The following is a 12,670-nucleotide window of genomic DNA, read 5'->3' on the forward strand; positions in this document are numbered from 1 at the left end:
AATCCCCCCTCCCCCTCGGGACCCTTACGTAATTAATGAACGGCCCCTTGCAAGTAATCTTTAAAAGATTTCAAGAAGCGGAAAGATCAAAATTTGCAACCCATCGCATGCAAACACTCGCCAATAAATTTAAGGCACGAAGGAGCAAGAAGCTTGATGCTCCCCACGTGACCCGTGCTCGCGGCAGTTTCCTCCCGATTTCAAAGTGGAATGCAGTCGCTACCCATCTTTTCTTGAGGGAATGACCCGAATGTCTTTGCTTCCAGAAACCAAATGCTCACTATTTTGAATTGAAAAAGAGGTTCCCTGTGACTACAAAACACGTGTATGCAGTAATCTGCTAATTTTCTGCCTCAAAACGTTTTACCATTTACCTCTCTGCACAAAAGTATTTATTTTTTTCTTACTTAAAATTTGTCACATCGTGGATAAGATCCTTTAGTCACATGCTCACATGACGTGAGTGAGCTGGCATAATGTCATTAAAAAGTTACTCTCTAAAAATAGCCAAAATAATGGAGGCAAGGCACTTAGTATGCAGTCCTCGACATAAATACAGTTGTAGTCAGTTGTGACTCGGAATCGAAATCTAAAAATAGCTCATCATAATAATTAAACACAATAAATGCTTTTGAGTTTCGTTAATTTCATTCCCTCGTTATCCTCGAAAGTCAATAAAAATTCCGTTTCTTATCTAAAATCTGTCAAATGTTTATCTTTCATTCAAGTTTGAAATGAACTGAAGTCAAAACTCGTCTACTGCTAATGTTCCGTTCCGGTTTTTTTGTTTGGTGGGTATGGAGTGAAGCATTTCGTTTAAAATGAGGAGATACTTTTCTTTATTTATGAGAGTAATATTTTCGCTACTATTATGTGTTTAGAATTTTGACAGTTTCTAGTCTTTACAGGTAAATATGAGTCTTGTGGAAATTTTCTTGCTAGAAAAAGTTTCTCGAAAAATTATCAATTGGAATACATTTGTTGCACAAATTCGAAACGCCAAACTTGGTCTTTTTTATTGTTGTAAAGCTCAACATTGTAATAATTTCTGGTTTTAGAAGTTTTTCGAGTTTCTTAGACTTATTACAAGTATGAAATTTTTTAAAAATTTATCCTCCCATTAAGTTTTTAAATTATGCAAATCAGTATGGAGCTTATTCGGTCAAGTTTTGAGAAATCGGAGTTCGATAAAATATAACGTGTTTTCTTGCACATTTTATTCTAAAAAATACGAAAAAAGAATTTTTTGCTAATATTTTTTTTCAAATGTTTGGTGCATTTAAGGTGATTTAAACTTATGGGAGAATGAGTGCCATTCAATAGACCAATCATTTTTTATTATTCCCTACTCGACAAAGAATTAAATTTGCTGTTCGTAATATGATTAAAATTATTAATTTTCTGTTTCATTTTAAAAATTAAAATGGCAAGTTTTTTCCTTTTTAACTACAAAAAAAAAAAAAAAAAAAATCCTTTCTATTTTTCTGAAGAAGTTCATTTTGATGGAAATCCCTTTTGACTTGAGTTTTGCCTAAATATTTTTTTTTTCCCTTACAAATTTCCCTCTACATTGTGTTTTATAGACATGTGATTTTTCAGTATTTTTACTGAATTCAGTATTTTTTAAGAAAGCAAAATAATGTATGCAGAAAAAAATGTAAGAGCATTGCAGGGTAAATTTTGTTATAAATCAATAAGCAATTCTAAGCATAATTATCCATTTATATTATTCAATTTAAAAAAAAAAAAAAAGATGATAATTGATAAGCAAAGAGCTTAACTTCTGTTTGTTCATCTGTTATGTTCACGTTGATGCTTCTCTCTATAATTATTTATGTTTCTGTAATTTGTGATGTGATGTCATGGTTTCATGCTGTTATGCAGTCACTGCTGCATAATTTAACTGATAAAAAATGAACAACATTTATTGGCTAATGTTTCATAACATGTCTACACACTATGATGGTTTGAGAAAATCTGCCTATTTTACTAGATGGATGTGAACGTGGAACAAAAATGAATTAAAAAGTTTTTGTTTGTATTTGAAAGTTTGCATTTTGGTTTAGAGTTTTGGTTTGTGTTTAGCAAGTTCTTGTATTGTTCAGTTCTGGTATCACAGTTGAAAAGATATTTCTAACAAATTTAACATCTGCTAATTAATTTCATGTGTCCAATTAAAATAAGTGGCTGTGTTGCAACAAAAACCCATGTCTGAACTTGCAGGTGCAGTACAAAGTACTGACAATGCTGTGTTAGTTCACACCGCCATGCAACTTCAGTATTTTTCATCCTATTTGTATTTAAGTCACATGTTTGGTTTTATAAGAAGGAATGAGCTTGACAGGTGAGGCTGAACATGGGCAGTTCTCAAAAGGTGGGAACAAAAAAGTTAACTTTGAGCAATTTCAAAAATTTTCAAATTTGACATCAATTTTGCTTTTATTCTATAGTATGCATACCTAGAACACAATATTTGAACATGAAAAGACAGCAGGTATTTAAAAAGTGTTAATTAGCAAATTAAATCAGCAGTCTGTAGGTAACAGATTTTGGACATTGTTGTCCTGTAGGTAACGGATTTTGGACATCATTCATAATGTAAGTTTCACCATTTTTGACAATTGTTAATCTGATTTTTAACTTTTCAAATGAAAATTTTATTTACTACTTTTTTAATTTTGCAATTTAATAATAAAAAGGATATTAATGAAGTACTTGAATGGCTATACATACTGCTCTGTACATATAATACAGCTTTGGAATGATTTTGAAGAAGTTGATGAAAGGTTAAAAAAAAGCTTCAAATTAAAAATAATGCAAGTGTAAAAAGTGACATCAGTTTTAATAAAGAATATTTTTTCTAATGTCATAAGAATTTAAACGATGTCTAAAAAAATTTATTGAAAAAAGAAATTCGTATTTCTATTTGGAGATCGTTAAATTATGTTTCCAAAAGAAAGAAGAGAAAAAAAAAATCTAAAATAATAAAGCGGGGGAAAAAAATTGCTGGCGCAGGTGATAAAGTCGCCAAAACTGGTGCAGCTGACGATAAACTACATTTGTCAAACTGGAATTCCCCTCTGGTAACCTTTAGCTTATCGTATACTGTGTTGTTGCCAACGGAGGTTTGCTTGGCGATTTTAGCGCAAAAAGGCTTTCGTTGCGATCATAACCAGCCATGTTTCTACTGTAATTTATGTATAGTTCAATGTGTAATGTATTAATTATGTAAAACAACAATGTATTAAAGAAGATAACATTATAATAACCTTTTTTTATTGAGGTTAGAAGACAGTGGATCATCAAAAATTATGACTAAACGGTCAGAATTATCGGCGTCAAGATCGTAACGCCATTTGGACATCTCACATGTATGTTTAAGAAAAATTATTTTTTTTCTAAGATACTGCATAAAAGCTTATAAAAACACTTTTAAACAATTAAAAATTGATTCTGAGGATCGAAAAATACCTTTAAAACATATTAATCATATATTTAGTTCTCAAATAATAGTAGTGATGGGCATAATCGAGTTCTCATAATCGAATCACTCGATTATTCAAGATCATTCGAGAACTCGATTACCACGAGTTCTCGATTATCGTATCTCGAGTTCTCGATTATCACTTCTCGAGTTCTCTAGCGATGAACTTCTCGAGTACTCGATTATCACTTCTCGAGTTCTCGAGCGATGAACTTCTCGAGTTCTCGATTATCACTTTCTGAGAACTCGAGCGATCAACTGCTCGAGTTCTCGATTGTCACTTTCCGAATGCTCGAGCGATCAACTGCTCGAGTTCTCGCTTTGAACTTCTCGAGATGTTGAGTTCTCGAGATGTCAATCACTCGAGCAGTGTATTCTTCGATCGATTTGATAATCGAATGAACCTCTCAGTATAGTTGACTTCTGACAAGGGTGCCCAGCTATGGAGGGGGGGGGGGTCATGGCGCAGACTGTGCTATTACATTTTTAGGGGGGGTGTTTTAAGGGGTATTTTTCTCATTTGTTGGAGGGAGGTCTCTGCGATATTGAGGGTAGGGGGGGGCTTGACCTCAGGGCGGGTGGGCACCCTTGCTTCTGAAGTGTTTTAGTTGCAGGGGCGGATCCGTCATTAGGCGGCTGGCTTTGAAAAGTTAATGATTTTGCTTATGAATGAGCATGGTTTTTTCTGTCTTCCGAAAAAATTTGCATTGAAACCTTTTAACCCTTCCCCCAGAAAGACGGGCTGCGCTGAGGAGCCCACAGGGGAGGTGGGTCATTGCGCAGACTGCGCCATTGAAATTCCTAATGGACGTTAGACTTTTTTAGGGAGTGTCCTTCTTGAGGGGGAGAGAGGATCCCTAATTTTAAAAAGTGTGCCTGCACACTTGAGGAATAGATACCCTTGCGATCTAAATGGTATTACAATCAAATAGTTGCCTTTCGAATGTTTCATTCGAATAGTGTTATAATTGAATGTATACTGTTGAATGCTTGATTATCAAATGATTCTTTGGGGATGCTTGGTAGTCTAATGATATGTTTTGAGCGAAAGGTGTTAATGTTAATGAATGAACACAAGGACAGGTCTGTGGGAGACATGTGTTGTGTGTCCCGGTGGTGGAAGTAAAGGTTGGAGGCGCTTTTAAGGTTCTAACTTGAGAGGCATTAAAATTATAGTTCAGGTGAAAAGGGGGAATACTTAAGTTGAAAACCTGAGGGGACGTCTTCCCCTTTACGTTCACCTTCGACTATATGATTGGGTAATGATACAAGTGTAATAGGCAATAACAAACGTTTTATAGCCCAAATATACAGATCACTGCAGACACGTGTTTCGGGGTTTCAAGGAACGCTTTTTTCAACGCATAATAGTGAGATTGTGGATGTAAGGACATTACTGGATGTCTTTACGGACCATTCATTAATTACGTAAGGGTCCCGAGGGGGTGGGGTTGAAAAAATGTCTACATACTTTGGGGGGGGAGAGGGGTTCAGACGCATTCTTACGCAGTATTTTCCAAGCCGATGTTTCATTTGTGTCTGGAAAATAAAAACGTATTAGGATGACTGTTTTTTATTTGTTTTACGAAGAATTAATTATGTAAAACATAATAAAAGAATTGCACGATTGTATGGCATGTTTTATTTTTAACTACTATCGCATCATATACAAAAAAATGTCGAAAACACATTCAGTCTAGATTCCAACTTTTTAGTAAATATTTCTTCATACAAAAAGGTTTAATTTAATAATAGTGAATTAAATTTCGATTCCAGTGATATTAGATTAGTTATTTCAGTATTTCGAAAAACGAAATGATATCTTGCGTAAGAATAGGGGGAGGGGTTTGAAAAACCTTATGTACCCTTACATGGGGGGAAGGGGTCAAAAATGGCCAAAATCATCCATACGTAAGAAAGGAATGGTCCCTTATATGTAAAAGCTTACAATTTTGTTGAAAAAAGGGTACCTTAAAACTCCAAAACACGTTTCTGCAGTACTGTGTATATTTGGGATACAAAACGTTTGTTATTTCATGTTACTTCTCGGCACAAAGGTACTTAGTTATTTCTTAATAAAACAAGTGGTTAACTTATCGTGTAATTCATTCCTATGGGTGCAAATAAGAGGGGGGGGGGGGAGTTTTGACGTAAACTGCGAGATTGTAATTTTTAGGGGATTTTGTCTCTTTTGGGGGTATTGCTCTTGGGGGAAGAGCTTCATAGGTGGTGCCCTTTGCTCTTGGAATGGATAGATTTGGAATGATTTTTAAAATCGAATGATTGCTTTTCTCTTGCTTTATTCGAATGGGGTAATAGTTGAATGTTTGGCTTCGAATTTTCGATAATTGAGAGATTCCTTAATAATCGAACGATATTTTTAGAACGAAAATTGTTAATTATCATATGAGCGGATTTATGGAGGGGCATGTGTTGCGTTAGTGGCGGATACAATGGAGGGTCGTGTGGGTCATGACCCTCCACCCCCCTGAACTCTCGAGAATAGTATCCGTACACATTGTGTTCAAATAATTTATGCATAAAATGCAAACGATGACAGTATCTTATCTTTTCAATACATCAATTATTTTTCAAAGAAAATATTTGAACTACTACTTTGTTTTATTGCTTATGAAATTAATTTGCAACGTTTATCCCCAATTATGTGCCTTATTCCTGACCGATTTGGGGCTTTTTATTGACCCCCAAAAAAGTTTCAGTACTTAAAACTGGAATTTCGTTCATGGGGGAGGACTTCCTTCAGCATGACCCCCACCCCTTTCAAATGGTTTTCTGTATCCGCAACTGGTGAAATCTTGAAACAAAGGATAGAGAAAGGCTTTCCATACTGTTTTGAACTTGACAGTTATTAAGATTAAATACGTACGTATGTACAATTTTTATTAAAAAGTGAGGGATAATGATAATATGGGCAAGTCGATGGGCGACACTAGCAGGTTTAAACTTGAGAGTTGTTAAACTTAAAAATATATTAAACCTGTATCAAGGGCTTCCATATGGGGGGGGGGGGGGTCAAGTGGAGGCTCAAGCTCCCTCCCCCTTTTTTGAAATTAGGACATCCTTGCTTTTAGTACTTTTTTTTTTTTTTTTGCAAAAATGTAAAATCATTTCTTCTCCAGCAATTAATCAATCAGTTATTAAAAATGTCAAATTTTAATAACTTTAATCTGTAAAAATCATAGAATCATAAAATCCCCATAGAAATCGGTTTCTATGGGGAAAATATCCTATTAAACCATGGGGAAAATATCTGAGCCCCCTCCCTTAAAATTTTGCATATGGGCGCCCTTGACCGGTATGGTACAAACCGTGTAATTGAAAATTTAATGTAGTCTTAGCCCTTTTTCGGATTATCGTTTATTGGGGGAGGGGGGTTGTCATAAAAAGCGCGCCATTGCTCACAGGGGCGGACGGACACCCCTGTCATTCTATAACGTTTTAGAATCAAATAATTGCTTCTCAAATGTGTCACCCCTGTCATTCTATAAGGTTATTGAATCAAATAATTGCTTCTGCTTTTTTTCGAATGGGGTTACTCAGAGAGCACACTTCGTTGAGTAAACGTTTTAAAGCGATTGTTAACGCTGTGGCAGCCATGTTAAAACGTTTATGAAATGTTTAAACGCAAGGTGTTTATAATGTAGTGGTGCCCCCCCCCCCCATGGCGATGACACTCATCCCTTTACCCTCTCCTCTTCAAAACTTCAATGGCGCGGTCTGCACCATTTTCCCCCCTCCCCCGCGCTCTCTCTTGTATAATATATTGTTTGTTGTGGTATGCTCGGTTATCGAGTATCTCGGATGATTTGAAAACCGAATACGTAATCTGCTTTTCAGAGAAACTTGACAATCAATTTTAACCTTTTTGAGGACCAGTGCACGGAAAATGAAACGTAACTACGGAACAATAAGTTCCGAAATGGACCGTTGCGAGCTTAAGCATTTTCAGCAGTTTTGCCTCAACTTTACAAAAAAAAACAACCATAAAATCAGCACATTAATTGACTGAAAATCTTTAAGTTGAGTAAATAATAAATATACCAATCAACATTTACGAAACTATAAGAAATATGACATAAACAGAAGCGAGTAAAAGAAGCAAAATACTTAAATTTAACTACCCACGCGAAAATAAATGCTACGCACACCATTATTATCTAAGAGAAAGGCCCCCTCCCCCCTTTCATCAGATGATTTTTTTCTCACAATAAAATAATCAATATCACAATAAAGTCACAAATATCTTGCGTATGGAATTTCAAAAAAAAAAAACTGTATAAAATGTAATTTTTATTTAAAAATTGGGCCGAAGAGTGAAAGCTAAAATTAATCCCACATGACAAACTTCAATATTTCTTTTAATGCACTCAGAAACATTTCAACTTCACTCCCAACACTTTTACTGTTATTGCATATTCCTAAAGTCGACGAATGAAAAAGAAAAATAAAAAAGAGCGGATCAAGAAAGAAAAAAAATAATCATGAACTTCAATGCACATCAAGCCACACTTGTACACTTTTCAATGCGCCGGGAATCCCAATCCTCTGGAAAACGCAATCAGAAATATTTTACCCTCCCTCCTCATGTATTAGTCAGATAAATATACTTAACTAGTCTTAACAAGAACATCAAAAAAAAAAAAAAAAGCAAAATTATAAACTAGGAAAGAATGAGTACTTTTGCGCAGAGCAACTATTCCCCTACTTGTTTACATTATTAACTTCGTGTTTGAGAGCCCGAAACCATTCGAAATAATTACGTGATAACTGAAAATCATTAGTTTAAATGCATAACCGTTCGAATAAATCACTCAGTTGCCCAAATGCTGAGCTCCTAGTTTCTGACAAGCTAACAGGGAATCTAGTTGAACCTGCATCCTCCAAGGATTGCGACCCCAAAATGAAGACTAAAATCTATCGAATCGACCCCCTAAAACAAGCTTGCATCTCGAACTTTACCGGAGGGTAAGGGGACAAAAGGTGTATCTGCCATTTTATTGGAAAACAACAAAAAACTAGACCCACTTAAATGTAAAAACTAGAATTTTTCGTGGAATTTGGGGGGAGTGGTATTGATCCCCCTTATTATACCCCTAAATGGTAGGCTAAATGTCACATTCCTATCTCGAGCGCACCCCTGCCAAAACAACTCGGGAATTCAACTGAAGTCAAGGGAGTCCACCTCCCCCCTTTCGCAGGGCGATGGCGCACCCTCTCAAATGTTACGGAGCATCCGTCTAGAAAGAGCTCTCCCCCCCCCCTCCTGAAATGGAATTAAAAAAAAAAACTCTCAAAAAACCGCTTCTAAAAATTTCGGCTTCGCAGACTGCGCCATGAACCCCCTCCCCCCTTCCGAAAATGAGATTAAAAAAAACCCTCTCAAAAAACCGGCTCTAAAAATTTTAGTTGCACAGGCTGCGCCATGCCCCATCCCCCTTTTAGTGGGCACCCCCGTAGCAGTCAACTCAATTTTGGAAAAGCTCAGAAAATGAACTACTCGAGTACTCGATTCAAACGTCTCGAGATCTCGATTTAAAACATCTCGAGATCTCGATTCAAAAGATCTCGAGAAGTCAATCGCTCGAGTACTGGATTCAAAAGATCTCGAGAAGTCAATCGCTCGAGTACTCGATTCAAAAGATCTCGAGAAGTCAATCGCTCGAGTACTCGATTTCAAAGATCTCGAGAAGTCAATCGCTCGAGTACTCGATTCGGAAGATCTCGAGAAGTCAATCGCTCGAGTTCTCGATTTCAAAAGATCTCTATTATCAATCACTCGAGTGATAGACTGAAAAAGATCTCGATTATCAATCACTCGATTATCCGAAGTACTCGATTCCCGAGATCTCGATTATCAAAAGATCTCGATTATGCCCATCACTAAATAATAGCATTGTCAAGATCGTAACTTTTGGACATACATCAAACTGCCAACTTCCATTTTTTCTAAAATTGTTTACAACATAAATAATCTGTCTTTAAATTTTTAATTTGCTGAAAATATTATCAAAGAAATATTCAGTTTGAGATTCATGGCCTTAATTTTTTTTTAATGGTACATTTGCTCAGTTAACATTTTGGTATGTCCAAAATTGTGCCTTTTAGCAAAGAAAATATTTTTTTAAGGGCATTTGAAGAGCATTTTTTCCATAATTTATGTCAATTCTTGTCTCTATACAGTATTATAATTTAACTCAAAAATTTTTGAGTTAATTAAAATGAAAGTTATTTGGTGTTGAAGCTTCAAAGTTGAGGTCTGTGTTTGCTCCCACCTTTTGGGAACTGCCCACATATAGAGGGGGGAATTGGGGCATGTTGGTCCGCTTTTCTACTTTTCATTTTTTATCTTATCAAAATATTTAATGAGCAAGTCCATTTTCTATAATAAAAAATTAAAAATTTCTCATCATCCCAGATTTTTTTTTTAAATGTTAAAGTCATTAACTTTATTTAACGAACCTTGAAAAGTGAATCATGTCCCATGCCTGGGATACATTGGTCCGCCTCACAGGGTGTTCATTGAACCACATTAGGTAAGCACCATCAGATAATTTTAGTGTTAAATGTTGTCCAATATTGGAACTAACTTATTTTCTGTTGTATGTGTAGAATGAAAACATAAAGATTTAAAGATCAGTACTGCCATGGGCGGGTAAAGGGCAGTAATTGCAAATATTTCATTGGTTTGTATTTTTATCACCTATTGCACATTTTTGCTTTATTGTAAAAGCTTGCAATTTGGTTTCTCCTGAGAAAATGCGGGGGGGAAAAGTCAATTCCAAAGGTTCTCTATTGTTAGTATTAAATCCAAAATGTGTTTCTTCAAATGTTTCAAAAACTCATTTCTAATCACAGGACGCCAAGAGAACCAAACGTCAGCAACCAACAAAAGCAAAACCACCGCCAAGAAAGACGAAAGAAAAAAGCGACTAAGGAACAGTTTACACGACAGAACAAGTTGGGGTTTTCTGGGTTTTTCACGCCCCTGTATCTCAGCCCCATGGGTGCAAGACCTTCCGTCTCAGGACGGATTTCCGTCTTGACAAAATTTCCGAGACGGAGGTCGGGACGGAAAGAAATTCAATGACTTTCTTTTAATTTTGAATGAAAAAAGAAAAATTGAATGTTTGAAAAATATGTTTTAATATTACTGGACCGTTCCATAACCACGAATTTACATCGACATTCTCTCGGTTTTCCGCCATGTGCTTGTTTTGTTTGCAACGTGCTTTTGGAGGAGTGACTTTTCGGCTCGCGCCGTTTGACTTTTTTTAGGTATAGTTTTATTTCCAACTCGCTGCATTGCAGACCGAGGAGTTGCTCGCTATTCTCCCTAATTTTTCGAAGCAATCGGCTCTAATTGAAAATTTAGCCTTTTCTCATGCTATTTTCGATCATCCTTTCGTTTTTTTTCATTTGTGGGTTTTTTTTTTTTTTTTTTTGCAAACTTGACACGCATAAATGAAAATTATGTTCGCTCTTAAAATGTCTTAAGAGTTGAATCTGCATCACTGATTGAGAGTGATTGCTGACAAGATGAAATATTTTCGCCACAGTAAAGGGCGTCCACATACCAGGTAAAACAGAAACTTATCAAGATTTTGAAGATTTTAATGAAAATGGGAATTTTGGAAATGATCGAGGGGGGGGGGGATTTCTAGTTGGTTGGAAACACCGATGGGTAAACCGTTCCTGCATTTTTGACAATGACTTGAGGAATCATTAAATTCTAATGTCATCGATTCGAACACTCGCTAGAATGGAAATATGGGTGGGGGGAGGGAGAGAAAGGAAAGGAGAAAAATAACGGCAGTACGAGTTTGCAAAAAATTGCTGCTCTTGCAAAGAGGGTAATCTGTCCGCAAATTAACCCACGATACTAAGGTCTTAAAACGTTGATATCTTAGACAATCTAGGGGGTGTGGGGTTACTCACGGGTTACAGTAAAAAATATCGAAAAACTGAATTGAAAATATTTTTGAAGCTAGGAGTGGTTCGATATTTCTCCAGTGCAAACTCTTAAAAATTTAAAAGTCAAAAAGTTTTAGGCTGTCTCTAATCATATAAAAGTGGGTTTTAAAAAAGAATCGAAGACTGGAGTCTTAAAAACACTAATTTAGGCAATCTTTGGTGAATTTATGAGAGATGGTTTTGGTGTTCTAACATGAAAATGTTTTGTAGCTGATGTGTTAAAAACTATTTGAGGATATACTTAAATTACTTAAGTTAAAGGGCATTTGCGACCCTCTCCCGAAAACTGTTTGTAATTGAAGTCTTAAATCTTTTAGGCTGTCTTTGGCAATGTCAAGAGGGAGGGAGGGGGCTCTCTTTAGGCGAAATTCCGAAACTGGAGTCTTAAAAGCGCAACTTTGAACCGTCTTGGGGTTCGAGGTTCTCCTTTCCCAAAAAATATTCAAAGCTGAAGTATTCAGAACTCATCTTTAGGTAATCTTTGGAAGACTTAAGAAGAGGGAATTCGAAGGCTTTCTCTCAATACGTTTCAGAATTTAAATTCTTAAATCTTCGGTGATGAAAAGGGGAAACCGCAAATTTTAGTAAAATTCAATGAACTTAGAGGAAAGAGTTCGGGGGGGGGGGGGGGGGTCTCTCTCCCTGAAGTATTGAAATGCTATTTTGGCTATTTTTGAGTGAGTTAAGGGTTAGGGAATTCAGGGGTCTTTCTCGAAACATTTTCGAAATTGAAGTCTTAAAACTTTGGGTTGTCTTTGGCGATGTTTGGAAGGGAGTTGCTCTCTCAATAGAAAAATAAATCTTAAACAAAAACTTACACTGCGTTTAGTAAACACAATGAGAGGGGGGGGGGGTATTCCGCACCCCCAGCCCGAAACATTTTAGTTTCTTAAATTTTAAGAGCTTTGTTTTGGGCTATCTTTGGATGACTTAAGGGGGAAGGGTGTAGGAAGATTTTTTCAAAAAGTTTCCAAAATTAAAGTATTAAAATTTTTAGGCAGTCATAAGTCATGTTTATAGGTAAGAGGGGTGCTATTCCTACAAAACAATTTAGAAAGTGAAGCCTTAAAAATTGAAGTTTAGGACATTTGTGGTGAACTCAGAGGAAGGGGTTCGGGAGTTCTCTTCCGAAAATTCTTTGATGCTGAAATATTTAAAGCGCCACTTTAGGCTATATTTGAGTGCCTTAAGAGG

The 12,670-nt window shown here is 36.1% G+C and overlaps 1 protein-coding gene across 1 annotated transcript in view; it reads left to right on the forward strand.

The window, feature by feature from the left end:
- Positions 1-778: 778 nt before the first annotated feature.
- LOC129221056 (erlin-2-like) overlaps positions 779-12,670 on the forward strand; it is a 47,158-nt gene continuing 35,266 nt past the window's right edge. The window contains exon 1 of the mRNA XM_054855494.1: positions 779-908. The gene's annotated coding sequence lies outside the window, so the exon portion shown is untranslated. The remainder of the gene's footprint in view (positions 909-12,670) is intronic.

This window comes from Uloborus diversus, chromosome 4, assembly GCF_026930045.1.
Source record: "Uloborus diversus isolate 005 chromosome 4, Udiv.v.3.1, whole genome shotgun sequence".
NCBI classification, from domain to species: Eukaryota; Metazoa; Arthropoda; class Arachnida; order Araneae; family Uloboridae; genus Uloborus; species Uloborus diversus.